Source organism: Camellia sinensis, chromosome 10, assembly GCF_055761805.1.
Source record: "Camellia sinensis isolate YWXY chromosome 10, ASM5576180v1, whole genome shotgun sequence".
Classification (NCBI taxonomy): domain Eukaryota; kingdom Viridiplantae; phylum Streptophyta; class Magnoliopsida; order Ericales; family Theaceae; genus Camellia; species Camellia sinensis.
This window is the reverse complement of record NC_138970.1, coordinates 182,431,357-182,449,709: the sequence shown is the minus strand read 5'-3', so window position 1 is coordinate 182,449,709 and position 18,353 is coordinate 182,431,357. Positions and strand designations below refer to the sequence as shown.

The window sequence follows — 18,353 nt, the reverse complement described above, 5'->3', positions numbered from 1 at the left end:
TCGTCTTATATTATAAAATTTACGTAAAAATGGATTAGAATTCATTTGTGATATTAAATTTAGGCTTAATATTATATTTATGCCAACTTGTCATTCACCTAATCATTAAAAATTATTTTGGTCTATTCCCAACTTATATGAATTATTTGACCTATCTATTTGTTAAATTAGTAAATAGATATTTGTATGTATTTTTTATAATAATTAAAAATTTGGAACTTAGTTTAAAAAAAACTCTATATTATGTTTAAAACAATTAAATGAATAGTTATATATATTTATGGATAAAAAAATTATCTAAAATATAGCCCTCCTAAATTGTAGGTCATATTCTTGTCTTAATAAATTTAAATTTTATCATAATTTATCAATTCGTGACTGATACACTACTAAAAAAAGTACTTTTTGCGACCGCTACAAGCTGTCGCAAATAATAAAAAAACAGTCGCAAAAGACTTTTTGCGACTGCCCATGCGACGGCAAATGAGGGTCGCGAATGTGGGGGTGGCAAATACTTTTTGCGACCCCAAAACAACAGTCGCAAACTATTTGCGACTGCCTAACCTACTTATAGCGACTGATATTTTGCCGTCGCAAAAGTGTTAAAAAAATGCCTACAATGTATTAGCGACCATCTTCTTACCGTCGAAAAAAAAAAAAAAAAAAAAAGAAAAAAAAAGAAAAGGGGGCATGTATATCTATATATACATTCAAATATTATATACAATAAACGTAAAGATATATTTGCAAAAATCTCAACATTCATGCATTATTTTCCATTCTTCCCTTAATAAAATCTCAACATTTATGCATTAACACTTCTTCTACACTTTCTTGTTTTTCTTTCCTCGAAACTATTACAAACCTCAAAATATACTTTCCATTAAACAAAAGAACTAAACAATCAAAAAGAATTGAAAGTGAATTAAATACACATCCATGCTTCCTAGGTCCACACAATATTCTTTTCTTTTTTTTTTAACCTAAATGACGTGTAAAAAACAAAAAAAAAAAAAAAACTGCTCTACTCTTACTTGAGTGTCTTCTTTTCCATGTAACGCATACCAGTGCTGCTCCTACTAGTTGAAGGGAATAAACTTTCAGGACACAATGGAGGCGGCTCTCCCATGAGAACCATTGGAGAAGCACCAGTCTTGATGATCTACCACACTACACTCCACGCTAAGACCAGAAAATGAGATGCTGGAAAGCACATGCGTTGCAAAGTAAAGGTTTGGATCAGTTTTAGAGCTTATCACGGAATCAACAGATGCCAGATTGCTGATAGCCGGCTGCATTGACTTAACTAGTCCAATTGATGACCCCTGGGGAAAACAAGCAACATTTGATGATAAGTTCATTTTAAATCAGATGTAAACTCACAATCACAAATAACAACGGGTTTCAGTGAAACTTCAATGAGAGAAAGCATAAGCGTTTATTTAGTCACTCCAGCAGAAATATTTGATGACATACATGCAAGTGTGAAATGTTTGCTAGAACGTGATTGACAGGTGTTGAAAGGAGATGAGAGGTGTTTATGTCAGTTTGGCAAAATCATGTCAGATATTCAATGCTTCCTCGTGCCATCCATGCAAAATCATTCAAGTGTTTATGCAAAGAAATCATTAGCTACTCCACTCCAATGATAATTGGAAAACCACAGGGCACTTTTTGAAAACAAACGCACACTCACAAATAAAAAAAGAATCAAGATGCATGGCCAACAATATTAAATATTATTGCCCATTGTACTTTGCATCCTAATTCCAGAAATCTTTTACTTTCCAAAATATTTGCACTGTTAACAAATTCTCTTGGTTTATAAATAGGATAGCCCCACTAGAACTCCACTTTAGCTTCCCAAGCTCATGAATTTCCATGAACTCACATCTTGGAGGAAAGGAGCTGTAATTGGAGTGCCAAAGGCACAATTTGAACATCAAGAATTGTGAGAAGTAACAGTAAGCTATGGTGGGGGCTTTTCCATGGAGGTTCCGAAGGAAGGTTTACTCATACAAACACTACTATAATTCAAGTGCAGCAAACCTAAGTTGCACTTACCAATCAAATATTGGAGCTGAGTGACAAGTTTCATTATCACCCAAGGGTGGTAGCCTGATGGACTGGAGGTCATGGGTTCGAGTCCCATAGATAGTCACTAGGGGGCACAAAGCTCATGCATATACCAAAAGGAACCATATCCACCAAGAACATTCCATTTGACCAAAATTTGGCAGATAGGAAAGAAAGCAATATTTATGAACAAAGTTCCATTTCTCACAACTCAATGGGACAAAGATGTTAGAACTATGCATTGACAGTGACACATTATAAAGCAGAAAGAGATGAAGGACTAAAACAACAAACAAATGAGCCGATTATAGTTGATGAGAATAATAAGGATAAGATTAAGCAACATAAGAGAAAGCAAGAGTACCTTAGCTGCATATTTGAAAATTGAACTAATCCACTAATTTTCTAGATGGAGAAAAGCAATTTCTTAGCTAGAAATTAGAATGCTGATAGAACCCTCATTTAGTGGTCATCCGCATATCTTGCACATGCACATAAAAAATTACAGTGGGCTTTAATGGTGGATTCCATAGTAGGTAAGGTTTGACTTGTATTGTAAAGCTGTGTTGTCTGAATTGTCGTGGACACTACTGAAAAAGAATGACGCCTAATATTTTATTTATGTTATAATGCCATCTATGTAACCTTAAACATATTCATAATACTATAAACTAGCTATGTAACCTTAATATTTTATTTTATTATAATATTTTATTTTATTTATGTTATAATGCCATCTATTTATGTTATAATGCCATCTATTTATTTATGTTATAATGCCATCTATGTAACCTTAAACATATTCATAATACTATAAACTAGCTAAAAACTTTTAGCTGCAGCAAATCAAGTAGAAATTCTGATTTATGTTATAATGCCATCTAACCACATGATTTTTTGCATTTTTCCATAGCAACATTCTAATATTTAAAACAAATATACATATAAGAATAGAAGAAAGAGAGAAGAAATACATATAGGGGGCCTCTCATCATTTATATTGCTAATATATTTAAATCATTAGTTTAGTTTTTCCAAGAGAAAGAAGTACAGTATGATGATTTCATGCTATAATTGAGAATACATATTCACACACACACCCCATTGGGAATTGATGAAAAGGTAAAGCCGTACCTAAGAGCTCACTTCCTGTGTAGCTTTATCATGGACCTTAGAATACGATTGGCCAGATTCAGCAGACCTTAGAATACAAGTCCTGGAAAAGAACCAAATTCACTTCAACAATTACATATGCACTTCATTTTCACATTCAAGTGAAAGGAGACTAAAACAATGTTTACAAGACCTTTTTACCTAACATAACAGAACCAAACTCCACTAACTTCCTTCTATCTATTTTTTCTACTAGAGCTTTGAGCTCTTTGCTTTTCTTCAGTTTACACAACACACCACATCTTATTTTATAACCTTTTTTTTTTCTCCCTCTTACCCACATGTAGAACTTATACACATTACAAAAACTTGAAATTTTTTCTCCTGGTCTTCAATTATAACATTACTTCCTAAAATAATCTTTCTAGAAATAAGAAAAACAACAATCAATGTAATTTGAGTATTTCAACACAAAACATGGAGTTTTAACCAAGCAATTTAACGCCAGAAGGCACTACATATATACTTACATATATAAAAAAGCATTTAAAAGACTTGCTTAAAAATCACTCCAAAATCTATACACATAGGTATTTGAAATACATATAAATAAGAGAATAATTGAATTAAATCAAAGAGATTCAATCAAATATCAAGAGTTCAAACACATTCAAATTGAATATTGCAAGGGTCATTTATCGATCCAAACCCTAGGAGTAGATTCAAATCGCAAACTAAGAAAAAATGGAGTAAGATAGAAATAGAGAGAAGAATTTTCGAGAGAAAGTACCTTGAACTCGATCGAAACCCTAGGTGTAGATTGAAACCCCAAAACAAGAAGAAACAGAGAATGAAACTTGAGAGAGAGAGAGAGAGAGAGCGCGAACCTGCAATGATCGAGTTCGAAACAGAGAGAGCACAAGATTGAGAAGAACTCGAAGCGGAGAGCGAGAGAGAACGAGATTGAGAGATTCATACCAGTGCGAACTGAGAGAGAGAGACAGAGCGAGAATGCGTGCAAGAGAGAGAACAATCAGTGTTTGTGAAGGGCAGGGCAAATAAAAGGAAAATGGAAAAATAAATAAAAGGAAATAACGAATAGATTGGTTATTTGCGACAGATAATCAGGTGGTTGCAAATTATATGGTAGCAAATAGTCATTTTTTTAGTAGTGATATGAGCTAATTTGAGAGGTTTTAATATTGGATTAAACACTAAAAGTAGTCAAGAAAATTTAGTTCAAGTCGATTTTTTTGCCGATAATTCTTGATTTAAGCCTAATCCTTGGAGAATCGTGTAGTTCATGTCCAATTCATGAGTTAGTAGACCGACCTATTTATTTAATTTTTAATTAGTAATATATTTAAAAAAAATTTATAACAAAAATAGGAAATATGTACATATTTGTTTGGTATATTTATTAACAATTTTAAAATTAATTAAGAAATTATGTAGTTATTCTTAAAAGAATAAATTACATTGGTAGTCCTTATATTTTAACTCATGTTATTTTTGTCCTTACAATTTTAATTTGCTCAATTTTGATCATGAATTTATAATTTTGTCTCAAATTGGTCCAATTGTTATAATTGCTATTTTTTTTATTATTGAAAATATACACATGAGTAGCATCTGTTATAATTTTATAGAAAAAATTATAAATTTGTTCAACTTAGTAAGTTAATGTCAACCAACTCAATAATTATTTTATTTTAAAAACCTTAACCGACATTATCAATTAGACCAAATTGATACAAAATCTAAAATTAATGGTCAAAATCAAGTTAATTAATATTACAGAGACCAAATTGACACAAGAGACAAAACGCAGGGACTATCGATATAATTTACCCTTATTAAAATATGTCTAATATTGATTATATTTATATTTGGAAAACTATTTAAAACTAGATTAGATTAGAACTTGAATAAAAAATTAATGACTTATTAAAAATATTTAATAATTATAAATTTAAATTTGATCAATTTTTCATTTAATTTTTTTTCATAATAGAATTAGGTTGTTTGATAAATATAATTTATAGTTTCAATTTTTCTTTGTATTTTTTTAAAAATATTTTAAAATTATATATAATTATAATTTCTTTTAAACTTTCCTTTTCAATCTCAAATTAGTTATTACTTGAATTATATATAATTTATTTTTGACTTCTCATCTACAAAAACTAATAATGAACATAAATTATTTTTTGAACATTGTAAAAAATAAATGAATAAATATATTTTCAACAATAATAATAACAAAACATATTTTTTATTTATCCTGTGGCATCTCACCACTACATTGATGATATACATTAATAATAAAACTCATTACAGTAATACATTAATAATATATCAGATGATAAATAACATGTGATCACAATAATTTTTTTATAGTTATAGAAAAGTATCCAAAACGATATATAAAAAAATAATATATGATCCATATTCAATTTTTATATAGTAAAATTCACATTTAATCTCAACCACACATTAGTTTTCCAAATCAATTCGTCACTCAAACTATCTGCTATTCTTTGAAGTAATATTTACCTTTTCAAAACTCACCCAAATAATACTCTGACCGAGCTTATCATCATCTTTGTTGTTCCCATGCTCACCACCTCCACTAACCACTATGCAACTCCCGTATAGTTTTTTATATTTACAAATTTAAAAAGACAATATTGGAGAAATAAAAAGGTACTGATAGAGTTTTAAAGAGTTAAAAAAATGAAAAAAAAATGTGTGGTTTTAGTTATTCTTATCCCATATATGGGTGATAATTTTTTTTTTTAAAATCCATAAATTATGGAATGGTGTTCATTATTTAAAATTTTATTTATTGATGGGCAAGACAATTAAATGTTTTAAATTTTTTACAAATAAAAAAAATTGAAAATTTTGTTTAAGAAATTTAAAAAAATTGCCAAATCATAAAGAACAATATAAGATGCCCTATTCTATTAAAAAACTCATAACTGTATTATCAATTTACATATATCAAAAATAATAATAACAACAATATATAAAATACACAAACATCCACCAACAAAATAAAAATGAAACTTCAAATGAACTCCCAAAACAAAGATAGTTAAATAGAAATACAGAGATTAATATATAAAATTTAGTACTTGAAATTAAAACTTAGTTAAATATTTGAAATTAAAACTTACAATGTTTACTGGAAACTGGCAAATACTTCAAAATACATAACTTGAAACTAAAATTGGAGATTAAAATTAAAGAGATAGAGATTTTTGAGGTTATTGGAACTCTCAGTTCTAATTCTGTTTGTCAATGGACTGAAAAGGCTCTTTTATAGAGAAAGAGGATGACTGTGAGGCTTGTGAGCTGGAATCTGACTGAAAAGTAACACATGGAGGCACATGGGTGCTGTCTGCTATTTTCGGTGATTGACTGAAAGTTGATTGCTGCTTTTGACTATTCTAGATTTGTCTTTGGATGAATAGTAAATAATGAATAGTGACTTTTTTCACTATTCATCTAATTTTGGTGGAGAACGTGACTTCACAGTTGACTGATAGGGAATAGATATATAGCTTTTCTCAAAAAGAAGAGTAATGCACTACAACAAAAAGCATTTTTGGCGACGTTTTTTAGCAACCAAATTGAATTTAGTTGCCAATTGTATGTTTTTGGCAACAATATACGTGTTGGTCGCCAAAAAATACACTATTAGCAACAAATATCTCAATTGGTCGCCAAAAATGGTTGGCGCCAATTTAATTTTTTGCGCGGGAGCGCTAAAAACGTTTTGGCGACCAAATTAATATATGGCGATGAAACTGTTTGTCGCCAATTGTGAATTTTTTGGCGACAGAATTAAAATAGTCACTGAAAGGTGAATGATATTTATAGCAACATAATAATTTTCATCGCCAATAAATATTTTGTCAAAACCACGTCGTTTTGAATCTTTTTTTCTTTTTTTAATGACCTTTGTGTGAATAAACAAGATTGACCTAATAACATTCATCTCATTCCACAACCTGAAGCGGCACAATGGAAGACAAAGAGGTATGTCTTCTCTCCCTCTTCTTCGTCTCTCTTTCCCTCTCCCTCTCCTTCTCCCTCTCATTCTCACTCTCTCACATTGTCTCATCTTCCTCTCTTTCTTCTTTATCATCAATTTCATTCTCTTGTTCGGCATGGCAGAACATAACACAACATTGATATTGGGACTGATTTTTCCCTCACTGTCTCACACTCTCTCATCTTCCTTTTTTTCTTCTTTGTCATCAATCTAATTTTTCGGACTAATATTCTGATTTTTTGAACTGATATTGTGATTTTCGGGACTGATATATTCTAATTTTTGGATTGATTTTGGAACTAATTTTTGGGACTAGTATATTCTGAATTTCGGACTGATTTTGGAACTAATTTTTGGATTTTGGGACCGATTTTCTGATTTTGTATTTTTTGGGGACTGACATTATAACTTCAGGACTGATTTTGAAACACAGGACAACATATAATTAATAGTCTAATATTCAACATTTTATGCTTTATTATTTTCCTACATTTTCTCGCCAGCTGAGCAGGGCAATTTATGCAGTCTCCCATCACTTATGAACCTTGGGAATGATAATCTTTAACAATATGAAGCTTTTGCCTCCTAATTTTATTTATTTATTTATTTATTTTTTGAATTTCTTGTTACTTATGTGCGACTTTTAGATTGGTCTAGTTAATTAAAGCTCTAAACCTGCCTATTCGCATCTTTTTAGTTGACAAGTTCTGAAATTTCTCTCTTGGTTTTTGTCTGGGGTGTCAACATTTATTTTCTCCTATTTGTCTCTATTTTCTCGGCAATGAAAATGACAGTTCGCTTAACTTCCTTTCAATTTCTACATTTTTGAAAACAATATACTTTTTTGGAAACTTTCAGCGGAAAATGAATTTCCTAGTTTCTTTTTTTTTTTCTGCTAGCAAGTATGATGATTTACTTATGCTATGTCTTTTCCCATTGTAAATTTCTTGAAACAATTGCTTATTGGTGGCATTCTTTTATGTTGGTTCAGTTGCTGCAATTAATAGTTTTTGTGCTGCACTTGGAAACCCTCTTCTTCCTGGATGGGTTGCTAGTGCTGGAGACCCATGTGCTGAGGCTTGGCAAGGAGTTCAATGTAACACTAACAATTCCATAATCTCTATGTATGCAATCCCTTCTCTTCCTGCATCTTGAATACTTAGTGTTTATGGACAATGTCAACTTTCAATCCTCTTATAATTATCCGGTTTTATAGAACTCTTATTGGTGCTAATTTTTGAGGACAACAGGGTACCGACCTAGGTTCATTTACTTCTATCCAAACAATGTATGTGCCTCTCTCTCTCTCTCTCTCTCTCTCTCTCTCTCTCTCTCTCTCTCTCTAAGTGCATTTGGTGTTTCCATTTTTGATGGATAGTGGTATTGGAAAGACTTAATAGATTCTTCATTGATTTTACTTTTAAGTATCTTCCCTCTTTTTTTGGTTTTTTGGTTCATTACCAAGTTGCTTGACAAAGTGATAATATTTTGTCAAGGATGAGGATTGAGTGTTATAGTTCCCAATTTCTTTTAATTCTCTTGATGGACTATGTATCTAGATTTTGGGGGGACTATATATTTCTTATAGTCCAACCCTCATTGGATTAGTAGAACCATCCTGATCAGCTGACATGGGATCTTTCTCTTATGTGATCTGCAAGATATTCGATGTTGCCCCAGTTTATACTGTGAAATGAAGTCCCACATTGCTTAAGTACTAAAGTAATGTGAAGTAAATAAGCATGAGGGCACCTTCACCTCAATAGCTAGCTTTTCTTGTTGATTTCTACCCAATACTGTGTAACACGTACTACTCACATTTCATACTACTGGGGAGGGTTGTCTGCAATACCTTCTCTAGATCATAATGTTTCATTTTTCATTTAATTCACAGGATATTCAAATTTCTCTATTGATGTTGCCTTTAACATGTGTTGTGTGCCATTATTTTGTGGCAGAGATCTAAGCAACAACCACATTGGGGGTAGCATTCCGACCAATCTTCCAGTTACCTTGCTGACCTTGTATGTGCTACCATATTAAAGAATATTGCATTCAATTCATGTTATACTTAATTTTACCTGTGAACTTGGATTTCCTTGTTTTTGGCCATCTACTCTTGCAAAATATATAATAGTCTTTACTTTTGGCAGTTTTCTTTCAGATAACCACTTCACTGAAGGCATCCCAAGTTCTTTATCCTCTCTAAGTCAACTGCAAGCTATGTATGTTTTCACTTTCCTCTTGTTTGTATGTGTTCTGTGAGTTGCTTCCTTTTTCTAAACAGCTTGGTTTTCCTTAGCAGTTGCTTTCTGTGTTTCAGTTCTCTGAATGACAATCAAATAACTGGAGACATACCAGATGCGTTTCAAGGCCTTACAGGATTGGTCAATCTGTAAGCAAATTTCTTTGGCAAGCTTTTCATGGTCAGGTTTACTTTTATAAGTGATTGCCATTTATCTTTGTGCAGAGATTTATCCAGAAACAATTTGAGTGGGCAGCTGCCAACTTCACTGGAGAATTTGTCATCTCTGACCACCCTGTGAGTAATTTATCTCAGTGAGGCACTTATTTTGCACCTATTCCATCTGTGTGAATAAAGCTAACATAGTGATTGACAGTCGTTTGCAGAACAATCAGCTTTCTGGGGCTCTTGATGTTTTGCAAGATCTTCCACTCAGAGATTTGTACTTTCTCAACCATGTCAGCTTTAAACCTCAGATGGAGTTAAATTTTTCTAGAAATGCTTTTGTTCTGAGGGAAACAACTAAATACTATTTTCTGAAGTTGGTAGGGTGAGATACTGTTATCTCACAGTTTTCTAACTTGTGTTTTCTTTTTTTCTTTCTTTTTTATCAGGAACGTTGAGAATAATTTGTTTAATGGACCTATACCTGACAAGTTGCTGAGCATTTCTAATTTCAAGTGAGAGCTACAATATGTAAAATTTTGGTTTATTTGTTACTTCTTTTTGTTACAATTAGAATTTATGCATAATTTAAAATGGTTTGGGATCAAGTTCGACATCTATGCGTACTTCAATACGTGAGGTTTGGGTAGATAATCGATATTTTAATGTTACTTGATAATTATGCATAAATTCCTTGAAAACTTCATTACTTGCGGAAGCACCCAAATCAGTAGAAAACAAGCAGTCACGTGTTTATTCCCTCAAATCCAGCTAGCCATGGAAATCATATTATTCATACCCGTTGTTGACCCGTTGTTGAGAACACTTTACTGCATCTTCGGTTGCCAATTGTTGAGAAGTCTTCACTGCATCTTAGTTTACTAGCTCATTTTTCTGGATGAATGAATTTTGTAGTAGTGTTTGATAGGTTCTCAAAATGAATAGTCTGATATTCAACATTTTATGCTTTATCAGACTATTCATTATATGCAAGCCAACAAACGGGACCTCGATCAGATCTCTGGTTAGAAAATTAGAAGGAAAACTGTAAAACACAAGACTTAAAAGGCCCGTTCGGGGGCCGAAATTGCGAAATGACCATCAAAACCACCGAAACTTGGCACGGACTGCTTGTTCAAGCCTAAATAGACTTGTAGGAACAAACGAGACCTCGATTGGATCTCCGGTTAGAAAATTAGAAGGAAAATTGTAAAACAAAAGACTTAAAAGGCCCGCTTGGGGGTTGAAATTGCGAAATGACCACCGAAACTTGGCACGGGCAGCTTGTTCAAGTCTAAATAGACTTGTAGAAACAAACGGGATCTCGATTGGATCTCCGGTTATAAAATTAGAAGGAAAATTGTAAAACACAAGACTTAAAAGGCCCGTTCGGGGGGCCGAAATTTTGAAATGACCACCGGAACCACCGAAACTTGGCATGGACATCTTTTTCAAGCCTAAATAGACTTGTAGGAAGAAACGGGACCTCGATTGGATATCCGGTTAAAAAATTAGAAAAGAAAAATGTAAAACACAAGACTTAAAAGGCCCGTTCGAGGGCTGAAATTTCGAAATGACCACCGAAACCACCGAAACTTGGCATGGACAGCCTTTTCAAGCCTAAATAGACTTGTAGGGACAAATGAGACCTCAATTGGATCTCCGGTTAGAAAATTAAAAAGAAAATTGTAAAACATAAGACTTAAAAGGCTCGTTCGGGGGCCGAAATTTCGAAATGACCACCCAAACCACCGAAACTTGGCACGGACAGGCTTTTCAAGCCTAAATAGACTTGTAGGAACAAATGGGACCTCAATTGGATCTCCGATTAGAAAATTAGAAGGAAAATTATAAAACACAAGACTTAAAAGGCCTGTTCGGGGGCTGAAATTGCGAAATGACCACTGAAACCACCGAAACTTGGCACGGACAGCTTTTTCAAGCCTAAATAGACTTGTAGGAACAAATGGGATCTCGATTGGATTTTCGGTTAAAAAATTAGAAGGAAAAATGTAAAACACATGACTTAAAAGGCCTGTTCGGGGGCCGAAATTTCAAAATGACCACCAAAACCACCGAAACTTGGCACAGACAGCCTTTTCAAGCCTAAATAAACTTGTAGGAACAAACGGGACCTCTATTGGATCTCTGGTTAGAAAATTAGAAGGAAAATTGTAATACACAAGACTTAAAAGGCTCGTTCAGGAGCCGAAATTGCGAAATGACAACCGAAACCACCAAAACTTGGCACGGACAACTTGTTCAAGCCTAAATAGACTTGTATAAGCAAACTTGTATAAGCAAACAGCACCCGATTGGACTTCCCGTTACAAAATTAAAATCAAAGTTGTGAAGTTCATATCGAGATTTTTTTTTTTTTTTTTTTTTTTTTGTCAATCTAATATTATTTTTTCTTTTTTCATATGACAGATTGGCAATGGTGGAAAATAGTTTGGGCTGCATCAGAAGATTTAATTTTGTGTTTTTGGAAATATTTTGACATAGGATTTTGGTAAATGATTTGTGAATTAAATGTTTAGCATCAAAATATTTGGTGTTGTGTTTTTGTAAATATTTTGATATAGGATTTTAGTAAATGACTTGTTGGTTAAAAGTTTAGCACCAAAATATTTGGTTGTGTTTTTGAAAATATTTTGACATAGGATTTGGTAATGTATTTATGGGTTTGATGTTAATAGTTTGTAAGTACTTTGGAATGCATGTTTTAGATTGGCAGGGAATTGTAATTATGTTTATTGGGATTTTTCATAGCTATTAATTTTGAATTATTATGAATGTCTTGCACATGTGTATTATTAGTTACATTACATTTGTGTATATATTGTGCACAGGAAAACAGGTGTTTTGGATTATTTTGAACAGGAAAATTGTTGAAATCAAAATTTGTGTAGTGAATTTTTAGTGACAAGTGGTATTTTGGTCGCTGTTAATATATTTGGCGACAACATATTGTTTTTGTCGCTAAAAGTTAGTGGTTATTCCAAGAACTTTTAGCAACCAAAACTTACTCGTCGCTAAAGACGTGATTTTTAGTGACCAAATTAATTTTGTCATTAAATAGTACTTTTGGCGACGCATTTATTTGTTGCTAAAACTACATAGCCTATCCAAATTTTAACCTTTTAGCGACAAACTGTAATTTTATAGCGACAAATTATATGATTTTTGGCGACAAATTTTGCTCGTCGCTAAATGTTTACATACGGTGACAATTTCTGCTTTCGTCGCCAATACTTTTAGTGACAGGCTTTTGGCGACCAATTGTATACTTGTCATCGATTCTTTTGGTGACGAAATTTGTAATTTTGGCGACCAATTTTTGGGTCGCCAAATGTGTTTTTTGTTGTAGTGATGAGTGAAGCTGACATATATATGGAATCCAATGACTGTTTAGGCATATGGGTCCTGGGCATTTTGGAATTGTGGACCATATGGATCTTGACTAGTAGATGCTTCAAAGGAGGCTGAATCGTTTGAAGTTTCTTCTTCAATTTGTGACTTGGCTTGGGCCATAAGGAGTTTAGCCATTTGGATTAATTCATCACTGTAAGTGGACTTGGGCTTTGCTATGGGCTTTGACTTGGATGACTTGGATTTGGAGAGCCCAGAACTGGCTGTTCCGCTCCCAAGTCTAACTGTTGAAAGTGGGTTTCCTTCTGTGACTGAAGCAGTTGGGTTCTGTTGAGAGGACTTGACCGTTGCAGGAGTTGGAGAATGAATATTGACTGGAAATTATTACTGGACTTGATCAATTATGCGTTGGAATTTAAATGCATCCCACCATTTAATAAAATGTTGTCGGGTGACTAAATTTTTAGAAATAGCATATTGCCATTTAAATATCCAAAGAACTTTATACTTGGACATAAAATGGAGTAACCAGGGAAATTGACTTTTGTGTGGTCTAAGTTTGTGAATAGTAGAGAAATAATTGACTTGTTCCAATATGTTGGAAGGGATAATATCGGTGATGGCACCATGTTGAGTCCACCATCGTAAAAACCAGGTAGGAATTTCTGACTTGAATTTGTGATCAAATTGAAAAAACCAAGAGTGACTAAATGACTCATTTTAATGTAGAAGAACTTTAAACCAAGCATCAATATAATCATAATAACTGTATTGGATTGTATGACTAGGTAGATCTCGAAGTTGAAAAGAGGGACCCCATTCATCAAGAGAACAATATTATGAATATAAAGAGAATGATAAATGATTTTACTGGTGTAAACTCGATCATAGATAGGTTTAATGACTATTGACTGATGATGGAAAATGATGTCTTTATAGAAGGTAATTGACTTTTCAGGATGGAAAGGAATGAAATGCCATCCTAGACGGAAATATGATATGACCAAATCAAGAACATTTTGAATATTCTTGTGAACTAGTTTTTTGAAGAAAAGATTAATTGACTGGGTTTTAATATAATCAGTTTTGGCTGGTTCTGACTGGATTAGGAGGATAAGAAGTAAGTGATTGAGAGGAAGCAAATGGGTCAGAAGCAAGTATAGAAGTATAACTTGGTTTACGGACATTACCAAGAATTTGATAATGGTTGACTAAGTCAATTGGAGGGGCGACAATAGGTTGACTAGTTGGAACCATGGCAAGTTTGGAGGAAGGCTTTTGACTTGACATGTAACGACTCCAAAACGCATATCAGAAATTATCCTTATTTAATTATGGATTAATGTTCTTTAATTTAATTATCTCTGTTTGAATTGAGAAATTAACTGTTGAGTTACGCCCTTGAAACTAAAATTGTTGACTTTTAAGAGTTCAGAAATTGAAATTAAGTATATAGATATGCTAATGGGAATTTTTAGAGTTATTTGGGAAAGTTAATTGGAAATTATTTCGTCTGATTCGTTAAGGTGTGTTTGGGTGGTTAACTTTGCACTACAAATTGAAGACCTTAGAGGCTTCAGAAACTAGGACGGAGTACATAGTTATGATCAACATAATTTTTAGAGTCATCTAGGAAGTTTAATTGGAAGTTGATTTCGTACGATCCGTAAGGGCGCGTTTGGCTCTCCCCACTTATGATAAGCTTTTATATATATACATAGGATATGAGTTGTTGAACTCATCAATTAGAGTCCAAGAATATCTAAGGGAGAGGGAGAGAGAGAGAGAGCTTCTCTAAGAGAGAGAGACCTCAATATTCATGGGGGTTTGAAGATAATTGAAGAGATTGAAGAGAAAGGAAGAAGATCAACCATGGACGCTTGGGAAAAATTGAAGAGATTTAAGGGAAAAGCAAAGATTGAACTAAGGTATGGAAATCTATCTTGAATCCTTTTGATTAATGCATCAATTTCATGAAATCATAATGATATTGGAAGCTTCGAAGCCTATTTGGCTTAGGGTTTTATGAATGTATTTAATTGAGCTCAATTTAAGAAATTAGAACTTGGGTCCTATGATTTTGTTTATGATTAAAGCTCAACCTTATGAATACCATATGAAATGAACTCTAGATTGTCCATAGAACAAGATTATGCAAGAATCAAGTGTGTTTGTGGGTTGTGTTTTGAGAACTTTAAAGATTATGAAAGATAAAGCATTGATCTTGAACTTGAGGCAAAGATTGATTTGTTTGAAAGGGAATTACACTTGAATGATGTTAGTTTATCATGTTGTGGGGTAATTTTACATGTTTTTGGGTGATTAGAGTTGAAACCAAGCTTAGAAATGGAAAGAACAAGTGTTAGAGCCAACAAACATTTTCGGACAACAGAATTTGCCCAAAGCTGCACGTGCGGCGGGGTTTCCCGCACGTGCGGTAGTCCATTCTAGCACCCAAAAATGATTCTGAAATAAAAGCACCTTGTCCCACACGTGCGGCTCAATTCCCACACGTGTGGCCCTATTTCCCGCAGGTGTGGGACAACCCTGTTTCAGCCAACTTCAAATAAGCATATCTCTTGTATCCAGACTCTGTTTTAAGTGATTCTTGAGCCTAAATTCAAGCCCCAGAAGTCTAATTTCCAATGGTGGTGGTCTCATCCCTAAATTCTAAGTACACAAATAGATATTCTCAAATTAGTGAAGGTTGTTCACTTTCTGTCCAACCATTTCATGCCATTTTCTCATCTAACCCAATCTCCTTTCATTTCTTCCTATCTTCCTTGAGATGAATTATGATTCATTGAAGACCTAAGAGTTTAGAACCAACATAACTAATTGATCAAAGAGAACAAGTAAGGAATCAGTTATATTCTCATATTATGCTTTGTGCATTGTGTTTGTAGGTCAAGACGAGGACATCGTCCCATTGCTACTGGAAGCCCATTACTGTGAGTAATAGTAGTGTAACTATATATTTTACTTACTTCTTGTGATTATGATTTTATATATCATAGTTTGTGAATGGCATATACTATTGTCATTGTGCTTTGAGTGAATTAATGGATATGATTGAATGATGGCATTGATATGAACTTAAGGTCGTTTTCTTCCTATTAATAAGAGTGGGCCCGAGGCTATTATGATGTGAATTGTTTATGATTCGTGGCCCTAAGGCTGAGGGAGATGGAGACATGCTGATGTTCCATCTACCCTATAATGATATGAATCACACGTGATTAATGGCTCTAACGCCAAGGGAGATGGAGACTTGCCGATGTTCCATCTTCCCTACATTGCTCTGGACAGCTGTTGTTATGTTGGGCCTAAGGCCGCTTTGTATCATACATGGGCCCGAGGCCATTCTGTTTTATATGTGGGCCTGAGGCCATTTTGAAATGTGGTTATGGATAAGACCTGTATATGGTTTACTATATGTATATTTATATCCTCCAAGGCTATGCACATTCACCTAACCTCCTTACATTGTTATTATTCACTGAGCCTTGCTCACTCCGTTTTTATATATATTTATGTAGGTGAGACCTCAGGGATCAACACAAAAGTTGTATTGAGGTCTACCTCTCTATCAAGCCGCCCAGGTTACGCCTCCACGTCGAGGCTTTAATTTTGTATTGGACAATTATGTATCTCATTGAGTCTTATGTATGTGTGTGAGATCTGTATGAGTTCTGTGATATATATATACGTAAATATAAAAAGTGTATTAAATGCTTAACTAATCTAAATCTTCATGTATGCACAAGTTCAATGGGCGTTATCTTTATGTTGGTATTTGCTTCCGCTTAAGGCCCCGTGTTTGAATAATTATTCATGAAATTTTGTTTTGAGGCCTAAGTACGGGCTGGTCATGGACCAAACTTTTAAGGGCGGGTGTGGGTCGTGACATGACATCTTTAGGTGATCAATCAGAAGTTGATTAGAATCCATTGAGAATATTTAATTTATTCAAATGATAATTAAGACAATTAGTGTAATGGGCAAGTAAATTGCTACGACTTGTAATTTGATGAAATTGAATACATTGAGCACGACGAGTAGTCTTAAGGCAAGCAATACGAAAAGTAGTTTGGTATATGAGGTGTTTGTAATGGGTGACTTTTAATTTATGATAAGAAATAAAAGGAGTTAGCATCCTAGCCCTCTTGTAAGAATTCGCGGATAAGGAAATCAGGAATAAAATTTTGACTACTAGTTATATATTCAATGGTAAAATCGAAGAAACTTAAAATAGATTGCCAGCGGGCAAAAATATGTTTACTAACAATGTTTTGAACATCTTTTTCTAAAACATATTTAGCACTTTTACAATCAACACATAGTAAAAATTGTTGAATTAAAATATCATCTTGAAATTTAGTAATACATAAGACAATAGATAAAATTTCTTTTTTAATAGTGCTATAATTTTGTTGGGTTTTGTTCCAAACACCAGAATGAAAACGAACAATTTGTTAAGATGACTTAGGAGTGATTTGCTGAAGAAGGATGCCACCGTAACCAACATTAGAAGCATCAGTTTGAATAATCTTGAAAGAATTTTCAATAAGAATACCAAGACAAGGTAAAGTTTTGACATAATTTTTGACTTGTTGAACAATAGTCGTATGAGTGGGAGACCATGGAGGAGGATTATCTTTCAACCGAATAAAAAGAGGTTAACAAGTTTTCTGAAGGTCTTGATAGAATTTCGCAATATAATTAAGGGATCCTAAGAATCGTTGTAACTGGGTTTTGTCTAAGATTTCATCCAAAAACTTAGAAGCAAATTGAATAGAGTGACTAATAGGGAGAATAGCACTCTGGTAAATATCATATCCTAAAAATCTGATTTTGATTTGAAATAACTTAATCTTAGGTTCAGAGATGACCAAACTATCATGTTTAATAATTTGAAGGAAGGAATGGAGATGTTTCCAATGTTCATCAATGGACTTGGAGAAAATGAGAATGTCATCGATGTAAACTATGGAAAAATGACTAAAGGGATTGAATATCTCATTCATGATATTCTAAAATTCACTAGGGGGATTTTTTAATCCAAAAGGCATGACATTCCATTCATAATGACTAAAAGGGGTAGTAAAAGCAGCTTTGTAACGATCATTAGGGTGAATTTGTATTTTCCAAAATCCACTTTTAAGATCGAATTTACTAAAAATAATAGCTTGGCTAAGTTTTTGATTAAGTCTTTTTTATTAGGGATTGGATAATGAATCCATTCTAAGACTTTGTTTAATGGTTTATAATTTATGACTAATCAGGGAACGCCACGTTCGAGTTCGGCATTTTTATTAA

General features: G+C 33.3%; 1 long non-coding RNA gene across 1 annotated transcript; it reads right to left on the bottom strand.

Moving 5' to 3' along the window:
• Window positions 1–399: 399 nt before the first annotated feature.
• Window positions 400–4,366, bottom strand: LOC145801464 (uncharacterized). The gene is made up of 3 exons (XR_014343029.1): window positions 4,077–4,366; window positions 3,211–3,292; window positions 400–1,325 (listed from the first exon to the last, which is right to left on the bottom strand). It is a non-coding gene; the product is annotated as an uncharacterized LOC145801464 (long non-coding RNA).
• Between the last annotated feature and the right edge of the window lie 13,987 nt (window positions 4,367–18,353).